Genomic DNA, 8,215 nt, shown 5'->3' with positions numbered 1-8,215 from the left:
TCAGTTTGTGCAAAAAAATCCCACACCAGCAACACTTTCACAGTTATGGACAGCTATAGAGGCAGCATGGCTCAGAATTTTTGTAGGGGACTTCCAGTGACTTGCTGAGTCCATGCCACATAAAGTTGCTGCACTACACCAGACTAAAGGAGGTCCAACATCATATGGGTAGGTATCCCAGGATTTTTGTCACCTCAGTGTACACAGCATTAAATGTGAACCACTGAGAAAGAAGAGGCCTCTGGTAAGTGTACAATCTGCCAAAGGAAGTGGACATCAATGGACTTCTCAAAGATATTTATGAGTATAATGTGTCTGAGAACATGAAAAAGGAGGAATTTTATGAAGAGGTATGACTCAGATTCTAAACTGGACCATTAGGGAAAACCTATGTCAGTCGCATAATGGAAATCACTTCTCATGTTCATAAGCTTCTGCAGCAAAAAAGAAAGGTGTATGTTGGCTTCCATGTTCTAGGAATGAATGATTACATAGGCATGCCAAAATGTAAATCTTATGACTTCTGTCACATGAAGAAGGTCTGTAGTACAAGGAGTGTATGTGCTCCCACTGTGGAGCAGGGGGCCACCAGAAAAGTACATGCACAAAAATCAATGAGAAACCTGCCTGCATGATTTGTCATAACAGGAACAGAAAACGTGACTCACCTGTGAAAGGCTGTGCAACTTATGCAATTCTGGAACAGACTATAGGTCCATCTAAAACACAAGCAAACATAGAGTGGTCAATTCCATATCAAATCTATGTAATAGAGGCCATGTTGGACAGGATACAAAACACAAGTGGCTACTGACAGTAGCAAGGAATTGGCACCATTCCATAGCCTGGCATCAGTACCTTTTGATTATACTGCAAGGGAGAGGAGTGTCACCTGATGATGACATTCCAGTGCCAATCACTATGAAGTTAATTGAGAAGCAACATCTTGACTTCATGAATGTCATAGATGAAATGATACTGCAGAAGTGATTAGAGTTAGCAGTTGAAAAGAAACTTAGAAGACAGCCTTAAGTGGGTAATAATGCAGACAAAAATGTGTTGTGTGATAAATAAACTTGAGCTATGGTAATTTTATGCAAATGAAGCTAAACATCAGGAAGCTTAAATACAGACAATATAACTCATAATGACCTGTCCACAAGACAAGAAGGCACTTCCTCATCATGTCCAAAATCACATCAAATGAAATTTGTGAACATAGTTGAAGGAGAGGCCATATGGGAAACACCTGCATCAACCCAAGCTGTAGGGGCTGTTGACAGAAGAGATGTTCCTGGCGCAGAAACATCTGCAATTGGAGACTTCCTGATTTGTCAGCTGTCCAACCTGATGCCACATCTTTATGGAGTTCTGGCCAAAGGGTATGATAAAGATAGTGATGATCATGAAGACATCAGCCCCACAGTAGCAGTAGACACACACAGCTTTGACATCATCTGCAGACCCTCCACTGAAGGTATACAGATGACAGCATAGTAGCTGTGTCTACAGACTCCAGGGTGAGACTTGAGAAAAAGACAGATGATGTCCTCGCTCAGATGCAGCATTGGTGCAAGGGCAACAAAGTGACTGCAGTTTTTCATAAAACCACATAGTACATACTTTTGAAGGGAAGACTTTCCATTGCCAGAAGTCCTCCCCTGAACCTTTACAGAATCCCTGTAAAATGCAACACTGTTTGTAGATATTTAGGCACTCCTCTAAATGACAAAAGAAGCTGTCTGGAACATGTAAAATCCTTTACTCAGAAAGTGGCTGAAATTATGCTTAAGATTGCCCATGCTGATACAGTCATACCACAAAACTATCTTCAGTCCCGTTTTGGTCTTTGCTGCCAGTGTTTGAGTGCATCGCCTTCAACTAGGCAGCTACAAAACAATACTGTGACAAATTCAGTGAACGTACTTCTGAGGCTCACCAGTGCCTTTTGCAATACACCTTCGAGGGTTTACTTGTGATTCTCAAGACATGTCCAATGGGTGTAATGGCATGTTACAGGAAAGCACTGTATTAGTTGGGGTGTGAACAATATCATCATGTGTACAAAATCACAGAAAATAAAATTACTGATAAAAGACATTTACGAAACCGGAAGTTAGATGAATGGCAGTCTGACTGGGGCACTAGAAGCACTGCAAGGTAGGTTTACAGCACATTCCCAAGCATAAGGAATGGCTCAAACTGCAGGACATTTCCCCTACTTGAGGTGTGGTGCACCTATTAACACACCCTGGTCCATATTCCAAACATCTGCATTGATTGGGATGTAGTAACACACCAATCTGTGAATGTAGAGAGGAAGGTTCCACTGATCATGACTTTTTCAGTCGCTCCCTTTTTCAGGTAAAGAGAGATACTGCAGACAATTAGACAGCATTCAGCAGACAGTTGGAAGCGACCAAAACTTATGGAGTGCAGTTAATATGATTACATATCAAATATCTAAAAGGCAACCACTGAAGTCTCAGTCTGTAAAATCAAGTGGATGCTCTGAATATCAGTATAACGAACACAAAAAAATTAAAGAAAGAATGCTATGGACATCCTCACAGGTATATGTAGACTTGACAATTGCTGGGGTGTGCAGAAACCATTGTGGGTAATGTGAATGGTGTAGCAACCACATATTTAGAATTAGGTATAGTTGTAATTAGTTAGCAAGCCTTGAGTTATTCTGAGGCTGCCAGTAACCTATGTAGAAACATATCTTATGTTCTTTTTTTTTTTAAATTCTTATTTGCAATATTGTGTTTTATTTCTACATTAATATTACCAGTGTTTGCTGTTAATATAACTTCTTATGGTATACGTAAGATAAAACATTGTATGTCACCATGATTATTGAATGTGTATGACCTATTTAGGATTTCCAAGTAGCAGGTATAAAGTTTTTGACAATAAACTGAATTGAACTGAACTGAAAAAAAAGCTGTATCAGGCAGTGCAGATAAGTCAATAAAGAACTTGGTACATTTGCAGCTGATATTCTCTGGAGCCTCCTGGGCTCTCACCTCATCTACACCACCCGCTTGCTCCATCCTGGTTCATATCTGCCCCATGCTGCACTGAGGGGTGCTATAGGATTTATGTACGTATGTATGTGTAAATGTAGACTACAGAAAATATTGTGATTGCCTTTCACATTAAAAAATATTGTTGGGAAGTAGCTAGCCTATTTTTTTTTTTAATTTATTTCAAATGTTTTGTTCCACATTTAACTGTAAATGATAGACTGTGATAGTGACTCACACCTATGATAGTAACTGACTCGCACCTATAACAGTTTTATAATTTGGAGATTTGAGTATTTTCTACATCTATTAATAATTCCTCCTTCATTTCAAAATGCTGCATACAAATGAACAGCATTATGAAAGACTACAAATAGGAGGATGCAATTGGCACATAACATTGGCATATAGCTGTTTGTTTTTCACAATAACAATGACCAAAATTTAAACATAACACATGTGTGGGCAACTGCACATATTAGGTTTAAGGGCATGATATTGGGCAAGCCCTTCTCCTTCCTCCACTAAACCTTGGTTGGGGTGCCAGGTTTCTCTGTGGCATAGTTTGAGGTCTACCTCGGATTGAAAGGCAATAATTTTGTTGAAAGCTGTCAAACTCGGTGAATATTGATGTAAAATAAAGGTTGTTATGGTAACAGACTGACATGTGGCATAGCCTAATATTTATGTTTGTGTCATATTTCAATACACTTTGCTATATTTAATGCACTTTTTTTATAATAGAAATTAAAACTGCAAGGTAAATTGAGAAAATGTATGTTAGACAATGAGTAAGTACCAGACAAGTATTTTGATACATATTATGTACATATATCATATATAGACACTGCGAAAAAAGCAAGGGGTGTTACACTACATAACTTTTACCCACATTTGATCTGTTTTTCTGCATTTTCTTCTGCTGCAAAGACAAGTTTGTGTTTAAATATTACAAACATTTGCATGTAATTAGATCAGTAGGAAATGCTTTATATGTTGAAGAACATTGAGACACGTTGAAAAGAAAATATAGTATCATGTGTTATGCTGCTCTTTCATTAGAACTAATAACATGTAGTTACTTCACTGGCATCAAACAATTAGGTAACAGTAATCCATAACTCTGATTATCCTACTGATTAGTCTGTCACCATAATCAAGATTACTGTCATTTGAACCTGGTTTCCACATTTAATTCCCACAACCAAAGCTCCATTCAAGAATATGCACTGACCTAACATTCCAAAATTACTGCTGTGGGCAGGACTGTATTTAAAAGGTTTGCTTAGCAGGCGAATGACATTACTTAGGTCAACAAAGCTCCTTACAGGTCAAGTCACCAGGTGGTGCTGTAACAGACTTTCAACCTCTCTGATGATGTTATAAATCAATTCTCTGCCATCCCACAGCCACACGTGGAAATAAAAATTTGATCTTTGCATCTTTCTCTTTGCATTCTCTTTAGCTACTATCAACAAGTGATTAGTCTGACAGCTGCTCAATTTGTGAGTGCATGTTGTAAGTTTGAGAGAGATTTTCTGGGCTGTTGTAATTAGCAAATGAACTGATCTTGTATTTTCTGCAGTTTATAATACCAGAAAGTAATCACATATTGGTGCATAATAAGATATTTAATGGCAAAAGAGAGTATGTGTGGTGTTGCAATCATAAATGGAGCTAGTATCAAAGAAGTATTTGAATGATGGGTTTTATATGGTGGTATCATATTAAAGAAAATAATTGGTATGAGAAACAGGTCAACCAAAGAGTCTGATTCCACCTGTCTGCTTGAACTGATGATGTAACAGTGTTATGAAATCGTTGAGGTGTGGCGTGTTTGAAATGGATTGTTTTTGCAAAGGGCTTGGTGGAGTATGCTGTGACACATTCTTGTGTGGGATGTTCATTTACAAATTGTTAGTGCAGCACTGGACTTGGTGCTGTGTGTTACTCTATTTCTTGGGTGTTTTATTGCCTTGACAGCAAAGTTATTTTAATGTTGTTAGCTGTTGGCTAATGATTTCTTTTTTATTTGGATATTGTTAGTTGAATGTATAATTAAGGGTTTGAAAGTTCTTTTTTTTCCATTTGGTACTATGTATAGCTCTTACAATGACATTTACTAGCTACTGGTTGCTGCTATGAGTGACACTTTGGCATCCAAAATTACATTTATCCTGAGTGTGGCTTGCTGATGGAATGTGTGAAGTGTCAGTATTCTGCAGAATTTATGAAACTGAGCAAATTCTCTGTTTCTCAAAAGCAGGGACAAGTGTGATGGTGTTTTCAGTGGTGGTTATTTGTGTGTGTGTGTGTGTGTGTGTGTGTGTGTGTGTGTGTGTGTGTGTGTGTGTGTGTGAGAAAAACAATGCTTGGTTTGCTGGTAGCAAACTATCAATAACTACTGTTTTATATATGACACTTTTGGATTTTTAAATTTTGCAAAAAGTTAATCTTGCATGAATTAAGAACTGGAATTCAACATATAGTTGATTAGAAAGAAAATTGTAGAGAAATGTGTTTATCTATTATGTTTAGGGAAAAAATTGTGAGAAAGATGTAACTTTTGAAATACATAAATCAATATTTGGGTTAGAAAACTGGAGAAAGGAAATAATTCCTCATTTGTGATGGGTATTCAGTGCCACTGAAAGAGGTAGCGACAATACGTATTTCTTTTTTTCCTGCTGAAGGAGGTATTTTAAATAAAATAAAGGATAACATCTTACCTGGAATAACCATAGTGTTCAATTTTTTCAGCTCATAAAAGTGCCTGTCCAATGAAGAACTGAAGCACCTATATAAAACATAGCCTTCACTTCTGTGATCTGCCTACAGAAGCACATCCTTACTGCAAACAGAGTGGAAGGAACGTGTTCCGCTATTAAAAGATATTTTCAAGCAATAAGGCAGTGTAAAAACTTGTCTGACTGTTATTTATTTGAATATAGATGAAAAACATTTACGTATTTTACGAATAGTGCACCTCATCTGTACGATGGCAACTCTAAGTGCTATAATTTGCAGGCACAATCTTACTGTAGTACACATAAGTATTTTGCTAGTCTGTTGTTTGCCCCACACATATTCAAATAAATTACAACTGAATTTTTTGTAGAATAATAATTCAGTGTATTTGAAGTGATAGTTACCCTTTGTTTACTGTTGTTCAAGTACATTGTGAACCATTTCAAAGCACTGTTTTTAATCCCATATTTATCTAATTTGTAATCCTCATTGTTGATATTCCTACCTGGAGTTTCCATTGTTTAATTTGTAGATAAGCAAGGCATGGTTCATGGAGCCAGATTCTACAGTACACTTTTTTCTAGGTTCATCCAACTCACAGTGTATTTATTTCCAAAATCAGTCACATTAAATAAGATCACAGCTATATTTATAAATCTGTATATACAAGTTTCAAATATCGTGCCTGGAAACCAAGTAGCTTTCTGATTTGAACATTCTTTCTTATGCTGATTCTTCCACCACCTCCACTTCTCCCAAGAAAAATATTCTTTGTAGGTAGCACACTCGTATTAACACACTTTCATGACTTGTCTCTTTTTGTGGTGAATGCAATGGTCCACTTTCAGTGTGGTAAGACACCTGATAATCCGTAAAGTAACTAATGAAATGTGAATGGAATATCTGTTTTTCTCCCCTGCCATCTGTCTCTCATTATTATAATGACATGTTACCCTAACGTCCTGATTGGCTGAACCATTTCTAACTTTTGAAAGAATCTACTGTTACCAACATTTGCTCCTTATGTAACATACTTTTATCTACAAATAGCAAGGTAAATGATAGAGAAACCTATGGTGATTATTTCAGTGCACATTACACATGTATACCATACACCAACTGTCAACAATGGAAAATGGAAGGAGGAGGCATTCTACATAAGTTTTAATACCTTACTGGCAAAGGAGGTGTATAGGAACAGAGGCTATAGGATGTAAATGCTTAACTTTTTTGATGGGTAGTTCATCTGAACCTTACTGTCATTCTGGAGTGGTTTTCTTGTAGTGTCACATTGGGCATTGTTGTAAGATATGGCAGTAATTTGGTGTGTAGACAAATACTGTGTTGTCATGAATTATTTCTGTAAGTTCATTACCAGTTCTATTATATGCACAGTCCGACAATTCTATCCTCCCCTTTGAGACTAGTCACTTCACTGATGGACCATGCCCCATAACAACAGGCTAGACCCAAATGTTGCCCTTGTATATGACAATAGTGTGATCATATCATAGGCAGAACATGATAAGGTGTTCCTAAGGGCATTATGAATTAGTGGCTAGAAGAATGTTGTAAATATGGTAGCTAGGACATAACATTTTATAACACTGGGTCAGACTAATGATCTACACACGACAGCAGCATCTGTCTAAAAAATATTCTGTGTTACTGAAGTCCATTGCTTTATATCCTGAGGCAGTCAGTTTAATTTGGTGGCAGGCCATGTTACAATCCAAATGCACAGGCACGAAAGAAGGAAAAATTGAGGTGAACATAAGCTGAACATATTTCTGGAGATGCTGGCAATTATAAGTGGTGAAACATAATATTTTCTCATTATTTTCCTCAGGAAATGATGGTCCAGTACAGGTATACATTATGATGTATGTTCGAACACCAAATATGTCTCGCATTCGGGAGGACGACGGTTCAATCCGGCGTCCGCCATCCTGATTTAGGTTTTCCATGATTTCCCTAAATCACTCCAGGCAAATGCCGGGATGGTTCCTCTGAAAGGGCATGGCCGACTTCCTTCCCCAAACTTCCCTAATCCGATGAGACCGATGACCTCGCTGTCTGGTCTCCTTCCCCAAAACCAACCAACCAACCAACCAAATATGTCAGTAATATCACACTGGTTTGTATATCTGACTGAAAGGGGGTGGAATGCTAGTGTTATGATCCCACCGTGTGACAACTCCTATTTGCGAGAAGTAACACATTTATAGTAGGATTAGTCTTCAGTACAAGTCAATAATGGTGTACATGTGGTTTCCATGGCTGAACAAGAATGCTTCTCTTGACTGATTTCCTCTGGCCCCAAATTTCAATACTATCGAAAAGCACATGGCAGAGACTGTGCAGTCTTGCCCACTCATCTCATACAGGGTACCTAAGGGATGCCGCATTCTCAGAATGCTACATATGTTGTTCAT

The sequence above is a fragment of the Schistocerca piceifrons genome, chromosome X, assembly GCF_021461385.2.
Source record: "Schistocerca piceifrons isolate TAMUIC-IGC-003096 chromosome X, iqSchPice1.1, whole genome shotgun sequence".
Lineage (NCBI taxonomy): Eukaryota > Metazoa > Arthropoda > Insecta > Orthoptera > Acrididae > Schistocerca > Schistocerca piceifrons.
This window is presented reverse-complemented; position numbering follows the sequence as displayed.